At 43.2% G+C, this 11,659-nt stretch overlaps 1 protein-coding gene across 7 annotated transcripts in view; it reads left to right on the forward strand.

The window, feature by feature from the left end:
* Nucleotides 1-7,440: 7,440 nt before the first annotated feature.
* LOC110524860 (histone deacetylase complex subunit SAP130) overlaps nucleotides 7,441-11,659 on the forward strand; it is a 44,629-nt gene continuing 40,410 nt past the window's right edge. For 2 of the 7 annotated variants that reach the window (XM_090236467.1, XM_090236468.1), the window contains exon 1: nucleotides 7,441-7,659. The gene's annotated coding sequence lies outside the window, so the exon portion shown is untranslated. Of the gene's footprint in view, nucleotides 7,974-11,659 lie in introns of all 7 variants that reach the window. The other 5 variants (XR_016496385.1, XM_090236469.1, XM_090236466.1 and 2 more) reach the window with 4 other exon arrangements.

An 11,659-nucleotide genomic window follows, 5' to 3' on the forward strand; every position in this document is an offset into this window, starting at 1 on the left:
GGAATTGCAAGTTCATGTGAAAAATAGTCACAGGTAAAATTCTAATTCTCACATGTGGAATTGTAAGTTCCATCCTCAGTTTTCTCCTATCACAGCCATTAAACTCTGTCACTGTTTTAAAGTCATCACTGGCCCTCATGGTGAAATCCCTGACCGGTTTCCCTCCTCTCCGGCAACTAAGTTAGGAAGGACGCCTGTATCTTTGTAGTGACTGGGTGTATTGATACACCATCCAAAGTGTAATTAATAACTTCACCAGGCTCAAAGGGATATTCAATGTTTTTTTTATTTTTTTTTACTCAACTTCCAATTGGTGTCCTTCTTTGTGAGGCATTGGAAAAACTTCCTGGTCTTTGTGTCTGAAATGCACTCCTCGACTGAGGGACCTTACAGATAACTAACTGTAAGTGTGGGGTACAGAGATGAGGTAGTCATTCAGAAATCATGTTAAAGATTATTATAGCACACAGAGTGAGTTCATGTAACTTATTACGTGACTTGTCAAGCAAATTTTTACTCCTGAACTTGTTTAGGCTTGCTTTAACAAATACTTAAAACTTATTGACTCAAAGACCTTTCAGCTTGTCATTATTTATTAATTTATTTAAAAAAAATAAAAATAAAAATTATACTTTGCCGTTATGGGGTATGTGTTTAGGCCATTAAACAATAAATTACAATACATTCAGGCTGTAACAACAAACAGTTAAGGGGTGTGACTATGTTTTTATTATTGTTATGAGGGCTCATATTGAGTGTACAGTATGAACCACGGTAATAATATGTATTTTAGAAGGTTATTTGTTATGGCCGAATGCTAATTGCTAACCATTAGCTAGCCTTCCATTTAGTAGTAGCTATTTTGTTCTACTTTTATTGTTAGCTGTCCATTGGTTTTTGTAACATTTAATACACAGGCCTAAAATGTATTTTAAATGTATTTTCAAAATACTCTCAAAACATCCAAAATATATAATCTATAGAGCTCCCGAGTGGTGCAGCGGTCTAAAACACTGCATCTCAGTGCTAGAGGCGTCACTACAGACCCTGGTTCCATTCCAGGCTGTATCACAGCGGTCTAAGACACTGCATCTCAGTGCTATAGGCGTCACTACAGACCCTGGTTCCATTCCAGGCTGTATCACAGCGGTCTAAGACACTGCATCTCAGTGCCATAGGCGTCACTACAGGCCCTGGTTCCGTTACAGGCTCTATCACAGCGGTCTAAGACACAGCATCTCAGTGCTATAGGCGTCACTACAGACCCTGGTTCCGTTACAGGCTCTATCACAGCGGTCTAAAACACTGCATCTCAGTGCTAGAGGCGTCACTACAGACCCTGGTTCCGTTACAGGCTCTATCACAGCGGTCTAAGGCACTGCATCTCAGTGCTATAGGCGTCACTACAGACGCCCTGGTTCCGTTACAGGCTCTATCACAGCGGTCTAAAACACTGCATCTCAGTGCTATAGGCGTCACTACAGACCCTGGTTCCATTCCAGGCTGTATCACAGCGGTCTAAGACACAGCATCTCAGTGCTATAGGCGTCACTACAGACCCTGGTTCCGTTACAGGCTCTATCACAGCGGTCTAAGACACAGCATCTCAGTGCTATAGGCGTCACTACAGACCCTGGTTCCGTTACAGGCTCTATCACAGCGGTCTAAGACACAGCATCTCAGTGCTATAGGCGTCACTACAGACCCTGGTTCCGTTACAGGCTCTATCACAGCGGTCTAAGACACAGCATCTTAGTGCTATAGGCGTCACTACAGACGCCCTGGTTCCATTACAGGCTCTATCACAGCGGTCTAAGACACAGCATCTCAGTGCTATAGGCGTCACTACAGACGCCCTGGTTCCATTACAGGCTGTATTACAGTCCCATAGGGCGGCGCACAATAGGCCCAGGGTCGTCCGGGTTTGGCCAGTGGAGGCAGTCATTGTAAATAAGAATTTGTTCTGAACTGACTTGCCTAGTTAAATAAAGGTTAAATAAAGGTTAAATAAAGGTTAAATAAAGGTTAAATAAAACAGATTTTTTTTTTATTATTCAAAGTGTTTCCTTTCAAATGGTACCAATAATATGCATATCCTTGCTTCAGGTCCTGAGCTACAGGCAGTTAGATTTGGGTCCTGAGCTACAGGCAGTTAGATTTGGGTCCTGAGCTACAGGCAGTTAGATTTGGGTCCTGAGCTACAGGCAGTTAGATTTGGGTCCTGAGCTACAGGCAGTTAGATTTGGGTCCTGAGCTACAGGCAGTTAGATTTGGGTCCTGAGCTACAGGCAGTTAGATTTGGGTCCTGAGCTACAGGCAGTTAGATGTGGGTCCTGAGCTACAGGCAGTTAGATTTGGGTCCTGAGCTACAGGCAGTTAGATTTGGGTCCTGAGCTACAGGCAGTTAGATTTGGGTCCTGAGCTACAGGCAGTTAGATTTGGGTCCTGAGCTACAGGCAGTTAGATTTGGGTCCTGAGCTACAGGCAGTTAGATTTGGGTCCTGAGCTACAGGCAGTTAGATTTGGGTCCTGAGCTACAGGCAGTTAGATTCTAGCGCAGGAAAACAATTGATTCATCGATGGGTGGAATGCGCGCACCACTATTATAGGCAGGGCAGAACACTGTCTAAAAGCTCACGGGAAAAAAATCTGTGGAATTCTTTGCATCTATTTTCGTTTCAGTGGTGAAAAGGTGAAAAGGTGTAACTATCCTGCTAAAGTTCAACATAAAATCACTTGCAATAGCATAGGGTTTAATTCATTTTACTTGAAATTTTAACAGGTAATTGCATCAATTAGAGATGAATCGAAGGGATATGATGAGCTTGCAATTAGTCCTTCATTGACATGACCTCACACATTGTGTTAAACTAGAAATACTTCCTAGTAAGATGTGTAGGCTATCTAGAGTAGTGTTAGGAGACACTATTAAGGTCCTTAACTAATGCTCTATACCTAACAGGAAGTGCAGTACGTGCCCGACGGAGAGGGCTTGGCTTGTGATGAAGAGCATGACTGAAAAGGATCCACCTCGTCTCAAAAAGAGGAGGGAGGGGCACCAACCACCAAAGAAGTCACATCACATAGGGTTGTGTCTCAAATGGCACCCTACTCCCTATTGTTGTGCACTACTTTTGACCTGAGTCCTATGGGCTCTTGATAAAAGTAGTGCACTAGGAAATAGGGCGCCATTTGGAACGTATGCATGCTGTGGACAAACAGAGACCTTCCCTCTGTAAGGGTGACAGAAACAACACACTCCAGGAAATGGCCGTGTCCAGCCTCGGGATCACCACGCAGAGAAGGGCATCACTGTGGCGGTAACATGATGTTCGGAGCGGAGTGCCTGCACGGGACTGTCGTCTCTGCTAGCAGGCTTCTTATGTCCACAACGGTGGCTCTGCAGTGCTTCCCCTGGCCCGAGGCCCCCCTGCTGGCTCAGCAGTGCTTCTCCTAGCTTCCCCTGGCCCGAGGCCCCCCTGGTGGCTCTGCAGTGCTTCCCCTGGCCCGAGGCCCCCCTGGTGACTCTGCAGTGCTTCCCCTGGCCCGAGGCCCCCTTGTTCATAGTTGTAATGGGAAATCATGTATAATGTGTTTATTAACTGTCTCTGTACCCTATATGACTGAACGGCTTGTATGACATGACCGAATCTGCAGTGAGTCCAGGATACATGGATGTCTTTAATAAGGTGTCTATTCTGTGTTTTAATCTCAACCCTTTAATAACTGCCCATTTCTGTGTTATAATCTCAAACCCATTTCTGTGTTATAATCTCAAACCCATTTCTGTGTTATAATCTCAAACCCATTTCTGTGTTATAATCTCAAACCCATTTCTGTGTTATAATCTCAAACCCATTTCTGTGTTATAATCTCAAACCCATTTCTGTGTTATAATCTCAAACTCATTTCTGTGTTATAATCTCAAACTCATTTCTGTGTTATAATCTCAAACCCATTTCTGTGTTATTATCTCAAACCCATTTCTGTGTTATAATCTCAAACCCATTTCTGTGTTATAATCTCAAACCCATTTCTGTGTTATAATCTCAAACTAATTTCTGTGTTATAATCTCAAACCCATTTCTGTGTTATAATCTCAAACCCATTTCTGTGTTATAATCTCAAACCCATTTCTGTGTTATAATCTCAAACCCATTTCTGTGTTATAATCTCAAACCCATTTCTGTGTTATAATCTCAAACCCATTTCTGTGTTATAATCTCAAACCCATTTCTGTGTTATAATCTCAAACCCATTTCTGTGTTATAATCTCAAACCCATTTCTGTGTTATAATCTCAAACCCATTTCTGTGTTATAATCTCAAACCGATCTGCTGACGGGGAACACGGTGTAATTTGAGATGCATCAATGTTTATCTGTAACAATGGACCATCGACATGAATATAGTCAGGTCAGAGGTGAGGGGTCAACAATGAAGATAGTCAGGTCAGAGGTGAGAGATTAAAACCTATGGAATGCTGGCTGTGAAAAGTGGAAAAAGTCAACTGAAGTGGATATCTCTTGTTGCAGTTCTCATCCAAATATTGGGTTAGCCCCCCCGAGTATAATATCTCGACTGGACGCAGACAGGAAACATGAAACAATTTAGTTCCTTAGATGTTTTCAATATCCAAATGGCACTCCTATTCCCTAAATAGTGCACTACTTTTGTCCAGAGCCTTATGGGTCCTGGTCCAAAGTAGTGCACTATAATTGAAATAGGGGGCCATTTGGGATAAAACCCTTAATAACGACGTCTAGTGGCAGGACACTTGGCTTAAGGCCTAATGCTCGGACTACAACCTGTAGAGAGTGGAAGCAGGTAGCCTTGTGGGTAGAGCGTTGGGCCAGTAACCCGAAAGGTTGCTGGGTTGAATCCCCGAGCTGACAAGGTAAAAATCTGTCGTTCTGTCCTTGAACAAGGCAGTTAACCCACTGTAGGCCGTCATTGTAAATAAAAATGTCTTCTTAATTGACTTACCTAGAAAATTGAATTGAAACCTAGAATTAAAAAAATTACAGCAGCTTTATTATGAACTACAAGGCCATAAGGACAATACAAAATAAGAGGCTCTGCTGCCCTCTAGCTGTCTGTCTCTGTAATGGCAGTAGTAATAGCCATTATTACACTATTTCAAGGTATCTTTCAAGCGCTTCGAGCAATTAGACTGATGGAGTGACAGACAGTCTTGAAGTACATGTTAACAAATAAATTGCATGAAAGTGTTGGTCATATCAATTCCCAATCTGACCCTCATACCATCATGGCCACATCCCCAGGTTACAATTAACTCACTGATGTGCTCCTCTCCCCTGTAACTATTTCCCAGGTTGTTTTGTTCCCTCTGGTTTTAGTGATGAAATAGTGGCCATCCAGATATATTCTGATATTTTGCCATTGGTCTTTTGACCAATTAAATCAGATCTTTTGCCAATAATTGGGCAAAAGATCAGAATTAGTCTGTGTTGTGTAAACGCAGCCAAACGTGTGTGCTTATACACTTCCCTTCTTTAAAGAGCGTTCATATTGGTTTTCCATCCTCTCTGCCTTCATGGATTTGAAAGGAAATGAAAACTCCCTCTAGCCCATGGGGTGTCAAACATGGGTGATTTGAGTAAAAATAGGTGGTTTGAGTAAAAACATATACACTTTCAAATGAATTAATGCAAATCGAAACTGTGTAACCCGTTACATTCTGAGATGTTTTTTGGGGCCCTGTCTATGTCTTATTTTTGTATATATATATATTTTTTAAATCAATAACGTGAACGGCCTAATTGCTAGGGTCATTTTAAGACGTCGTGCTTGAAAACACCACGACACGTCATGGGATCTAATACTGCTGTCTAGTGGATGACCTGGGCATCAGACAGGATATGTTTACGTCATTGGAAATGTAGAGACTTCATCTTTCTCCTCATATGTATATCAAGGTATGGCATAAACCCTGCACTTTTAAAATGGCCGTGTTCCTATGGGAAAGTGCACGCTTAGAGTGCCGCCATTAGATAAACGATCTGAAAAAATATATATATTGTAATGAAACAGCAGGGAGCAAGTCTCGAACCCTCTTCCTTCTAGCCCGAGGTCCGGCGCGCTATCGACTGTGCCGCAAAAGCATTCTCGTGAGGCAGGGTTGATTTCCGCGCTTATAAACCCAGGGTCGTTAAACTATTATTATTATTTTTAATTGTTTTGGAACAGTAATTTGCAACATTTGATTTCAAACATACTTTCAAATCTCTTACTCCCCAATATGGGGACATTTGGGGGTCCCCTGCGAAAAAAAAAACCTAACAAAAAAACGTTACACTTAAGGTTTTTCTGTCCTGCTGTATTTTGGGCTCTGAAGTAGTCACCTTTCTAACAGATCTAAGCATGTATTTGTAGGAATTTGAAACCTTCATGTACATTACAATGGTAGTATACGATATTATGCATTGTTAAGAAAATGCCACCAGAGAGCATCGGAAATTCTAAAAACAATAGAACTATTTTGGGCATTTTTTTTACGGCGAGGAACTATAACACATTTTCAGTGCAGCCCTCCAGAAGACCGAATACGCCCCCCAGGGGCATCTAGCCCATACAACCCAATCCAATGTTTTTACATTTTTGGGTCGTACACACTTCAGGTGGAAGGAGAGATTATTGTGAGCTATATTTAAGCAATAAGTACCGAGGGTGTGTGGTGTATGGCTAATATACCACCAGAGCATTAGCGCTACTTCTAGAGTGACTAACACGTGCCAATTATTTATTCATGTTGATCTGAATGTTGCCATTTATTGTGCACAAGTGAGAGAGAAACAAAATGGCCCCGTGTTATCGTTTGTTGTTTCCACGGTGTTGGGAACGGATGCCGTTCGTTGAACTGGGGCAGCTGCTGCTTTGTTGTCAGAGTACATTAGAATGATTTAGTTTGGTAACAGTTACATATCATTATGTAGCCGTTCAGCTTTATCGTGCCCGTCTTCCCTCGACTTTTTAACTACGCCGACAGACACGTTGTAAATTCGGTGTCCTTGTGTGTAGTCCATGCCAAACTGAGAAGGGTTCGTTGATATACCGGTCCAGCATAACGTTAGCTGCTAATCCCATATTCTTCGGCATTCATGTTTCTCACTGAACAAATACAAATCCCGTAGAATAATGTTCAGTTTCATTTTTTATATTCCCAAACTCACAATATATATCCCCTTTTTCTACACACCAGTCAGTGAATCAGCTAAGTGCCCACTTTGTTTGTTTCAAATCTAAATGCTTATTTTGTACATCGGCATTTTGCACTATTGTTGACGTAGCCATTTTATCAACGTGAACAGGCTTAAACGTAATGGTATACGGTATCACGTACGCACGGCAAAAAAAAAGCTGTTTTAGCCAATCAGTAACCAGTATCCAAACTACCCTGTTTATTAAACGTCTATAAAACATTCTCAGCGCGGGAATAGTTATGCCATTCCAGCCAATCGTTACGCAGAAACGATTGACTCCTCCGCTCCGTTTGTGATTTGTCAAAGGGTTTACACAATTCCCTCCGATGATTGGACGAAAAAAATAATAATTGTGAGCTTCTCTTCGTTCTTCCGGTTATATATGTTGTTGAAAAGAAAAGACGAATGCCTGGAGAAAACAAAACACTACGAATACGGTATTTTAGCATGTTTAAAAAAAAACAATTATGCCAATGTATCGTCAAAAGCTTTTTGTCGATAAAGCTTTTCCCAACTTATTTTGGCATTCTATAAATATTGTAAGTTCACCCAATGTTTGTTTAGCGATAGCTGCAGCTAGCAAGCTATCCTTAGCTAGCTATTTTGTAAGGTTAACCATCTGGATATGCGATCAAAATTAAACGTTAACGTTATGTAAACGTGTTATTTGAGAGCTCGACTGTAGTCGCTGCCATCGGCTTGTGATACTGTCAAAGAAGATAGGCACATTCTTCAGAGCAGTGCCTATTCGGTGATTTATCTTGTTATTCCTAACACCTGTATAGTTAGAGTTTCATAGTAACTAGCTTACCATAACATTATCCGCCAATACAAATTTACCTAGTTAAAGGTTTTATATATTTTTAACTAAAAGATACCTACCGTAGCGTTACGCTTGTTTACACTGAGCTGCACGGGGGTTGGTACGCAATCATGGTTACATTACGAGGAGCTGGCGGGAGATATGGGTCGGGTAACCTAACTCAATGCAGGGACGGGATATGTCAATATGCCACTGTACCCCAAATGTGACCTTTATCCACACTGCTAGTAGTGTTTCAATCTTCTCGATCGGTCATTGTGGATAAAGGTACAATTTGAAGTACAGTGGCCTGTCCTAGCCCAAGATGTACTCTTAAGGAGCTTAACGTTACCGTTGCTCCTTAAAGTGCCATTACTTATTTACAGAGGTAGGATGACTCTGGCAGCCAAATACAATATCTAAACGTGAATCGATTCTCAATTGCAATATAGTTGTAGAAATGTAAATCCCTATAGTTTCATATCACATCAACATTATTTCACAAATGCTAAATATACACTTAATTAATGTACACAGTGTTACCCGACAGTATTTTTCAGTGTCAACACGTTTCTGGTGGCCTTCTTCCTTTACACACAGGTGTTCAGAGCATGCTAATTACCACAGGTGTTCAGAGCACGCTAGATAGCTAATTACCACAGGTCTTCAGAGCATGCTAATTACCACAGGTGTTCAGAGCACGCTAGATCGCTAATTACCACAGGTGTTCAGAGCATGCTAATTACCACAGGTGTTCAGAGCATGCTAATTACCACAGGTGTTCAGAGCACGCTAGATCGCTAATTACCACAGGTGGTTCCTCTTCCGTCAGTGTAGCTAGCGAATAGCATAAGCTGGTAACACAACTTGTTAAGAAAAGGCAAACTAGCTTTTTGCAAATATAATAAACACAAACCTATAGTGTAATTTATAGGATGCTTGTGGATTTATATTAAGGAGCAAAGTGGAAACTGTGTCGTAGTCATAAATCCAGGCCCTGCAGTGCCTAGCTCCACTCCTATTCCCCAGGCGCTCTCTTTTGATGACTTCTGTAACCGTAATAGCCTTGGTTTCATGCATGTTAACATTAGAATCCTCCTCCCCAGGTTTGTTTTATTCACTGCTTTAGCACACTCTGCCAACCTGGGTGTTCTAGCCGTGTCTGAATCCTGGCTAAGAAAGACCACCAAAAATTCTGAAATGTTCATCCCTAACTACAACATTTCCAGAAAAGATAGAACGGCCAAAGGGGGCGGTGCTGCAATAGACTGCAAAGATAGACGGCAGAGTTCTGTGCTACTATCCAGGTCTGTGCCCAAACAATTTGAACTTCTACTTTTAAAAATCCACCTCTCTAAAAACAAGTATCTTACTGTTGCCGCCTGCTATAGACCACCCTCTGCCCCCAGCTGTGCTCTGGACACCATATGTGTGAACTGATTGCACCCCCATCTATCTTCAGAGCTTGTGCTCCTAGGCGACCTAAACTGGAACATGCTTAACACCCCAGCCATCCTACAATCTAAGCTTGATGCCCTCAATCTCACACAAATTGTCAATGAACCTACCAGGTACCACCCCAAAGCCGTAAACACAGGCACCCTCATAGATATCATCCTAACCAACCTGCCCTCTAAATACACCTCTGCTGTTTTCAACCAAGATCTCAGCGATCACTGCCTCATTGCCTGCATCCGTAATGGGTCAGCGGTCAAACGACCCCCACTCATAACTGTCAAACGCTCCCTGAAACACTTCAGCGAGCAGGCCTTTCTAATCGACCTGGCCGGGGTATCCTGGAAGGGTATTGATGTCATCCCGTCAGTAGAGGATGTCTGGTTATTTTTTTTAAATGCCTTCCTCACCATCTTAAATAAGCATGCCCCATTCAAGAAATTTAGAACCAGGAACAGATATAGCCCTCGGTCCTCTCCAGACCTGACTGCCTTCAACCAACACAAAACATCCTATGGCGTTCTGCATTAGAATCGAACAGCCCCCGTGAAATGCAACTTTTCAGGGAAGCTAGGAACCAATATACACAGGCAGTTAGAAAAGCCAAGGCTAGCTTTTTCAAGCAGAAATTTGCTTCCTGCAACACAAACTCAAAAATGTTCTGGGACACTGTAAAGTCCATGGAGAATAAGAACACCTCCTCCCAGCTGCCCACTGCACTGCAGATAGGAAACACTGTCACCACCAATAAATCCACTATAATTGAGAATTTCAACAAGCATTTTTCTACGGCTGGCCATGCTTTCCACCTGGCTACCCCTACCCCGGTCAACAGCACTGCACCCCCCACAGCAACTCACCCAAGCCTTCCCCATTTCTCCTTCTCCCAAATCCAGTCAGCTGATGTTCTGAAAGAGCTGCAAAATCTGGACCCCTACAAATCAGCCGAGCTAGACAATCTGGACCTTTTCTTTCTAAAATTATCTGCCGAAATTGTTGCCACCCCTATTACTAGCCTGTTCAACCTCTCGTTCGTGTCATCTGAGATTCCCAAAGATTGGAAAGCAGCTGCGGTCATCCCCCTCTTGACCCAAACTGCTACTGACCTATATCTGTCCTACCCTGCCTTTTCTAAAGTCTTCGAAAGCCAAGTCAACAAACAGATTACCGACCATTTCGAATCCCACCATACCTTCTCCGCTATGCAATCTGGTTTCAGAGCTGGTCATAGGTGCACCTCAGCCACGCTCAAGGTCCTAAACGATATCTTAACTGCCATCGATAAGGAACAATACTGTGCAGCCGTATTCATTGACCTGGCCAAGGCTTTCGACTGTCAATCACCACATCCTCATCGGCAGACTCGATAGCCTTGGTTTCTCAAATGATTGCCTCATTTCATGTGCTGCATTGACCATGCAGACTGAACAGAAGTGCCTCGTAGTCAAGCGAGAATAAATGCGCTCCTTGAGTGTCTGGGTGGGGTTAGGTCTGTGTGGAAATCAGGGGGTGGGGCTAGGTCTGTGTGGAAATCAGGGGGTGGGGTTAGGTCTGTGTGGAAAGCAGGGGGTGGGGCTAGGTCTGTGTGGAAAGCAGGGGGTGGGGTTAGGTCTGTGTGGAAAGCAGGGGGTGGGGTTAGGTCTGTGTGGAAAGCAGAGGGTGGGGTTAGGTCTGTGTGGAAAGCAGGGGTTGGGGTTAGGTCTGTGTGGAAAGCAGGGAGTGGGGCTAGGTCTGTGTGGAAAGCAGGGGGTGGGGCTAGGTCTGTGTGGAAAGCAGGGGGTGGGGTTAGGTCTGTGTGGAAAGCAGGGGGTGGGGTTAGGTCTGTGTGGAAAGCAGGGGGTGGGGTTAGGTCTGTGTGGAAATCAGGGGGTGGGGCTATGTCTGTGTGGAAAGCAGGGGGTGGGGTTAGGTCTGTGTGGAAAGCAGGGGGTGGGGCTAGGTCTGTGTGGAAAGCAGGGGGTGGGGTTAGGCCTGTGTGGAAAGCAGGGGGTGGGGCTAGGTCTGTGTGGAAATCAGGGAGTGGGGTTATGTCTGTGTGGAAAGTGGCATGGAGAGCGAGAGAGACCACTCAAATAGGGAAGTGTAAGAAAAAATAAACTATTAAAATTGACATTACACACAGTGTATCACATTTAACAAGCCAAACATTTTAAAATACTGTTATAGAAGGTCAAGTAAAA

The sequence above is a fragment of the Oncorhynchus mykiss genome, chromosome 5 (genome assembly GCF_057628025.1).
Source record: "Oncorhynchus mykiss isolate SJ-2025 chromosome 5, ASM5762802v1, whole genome shotgun sequence".
NCBI classification, from domain to species: Eukaryota; Metazoa; Chordata; class Actinopteri; order Salmoniformes; family Salmonidae; genus Oncorhynchus; species Oncorhynchus mykiss.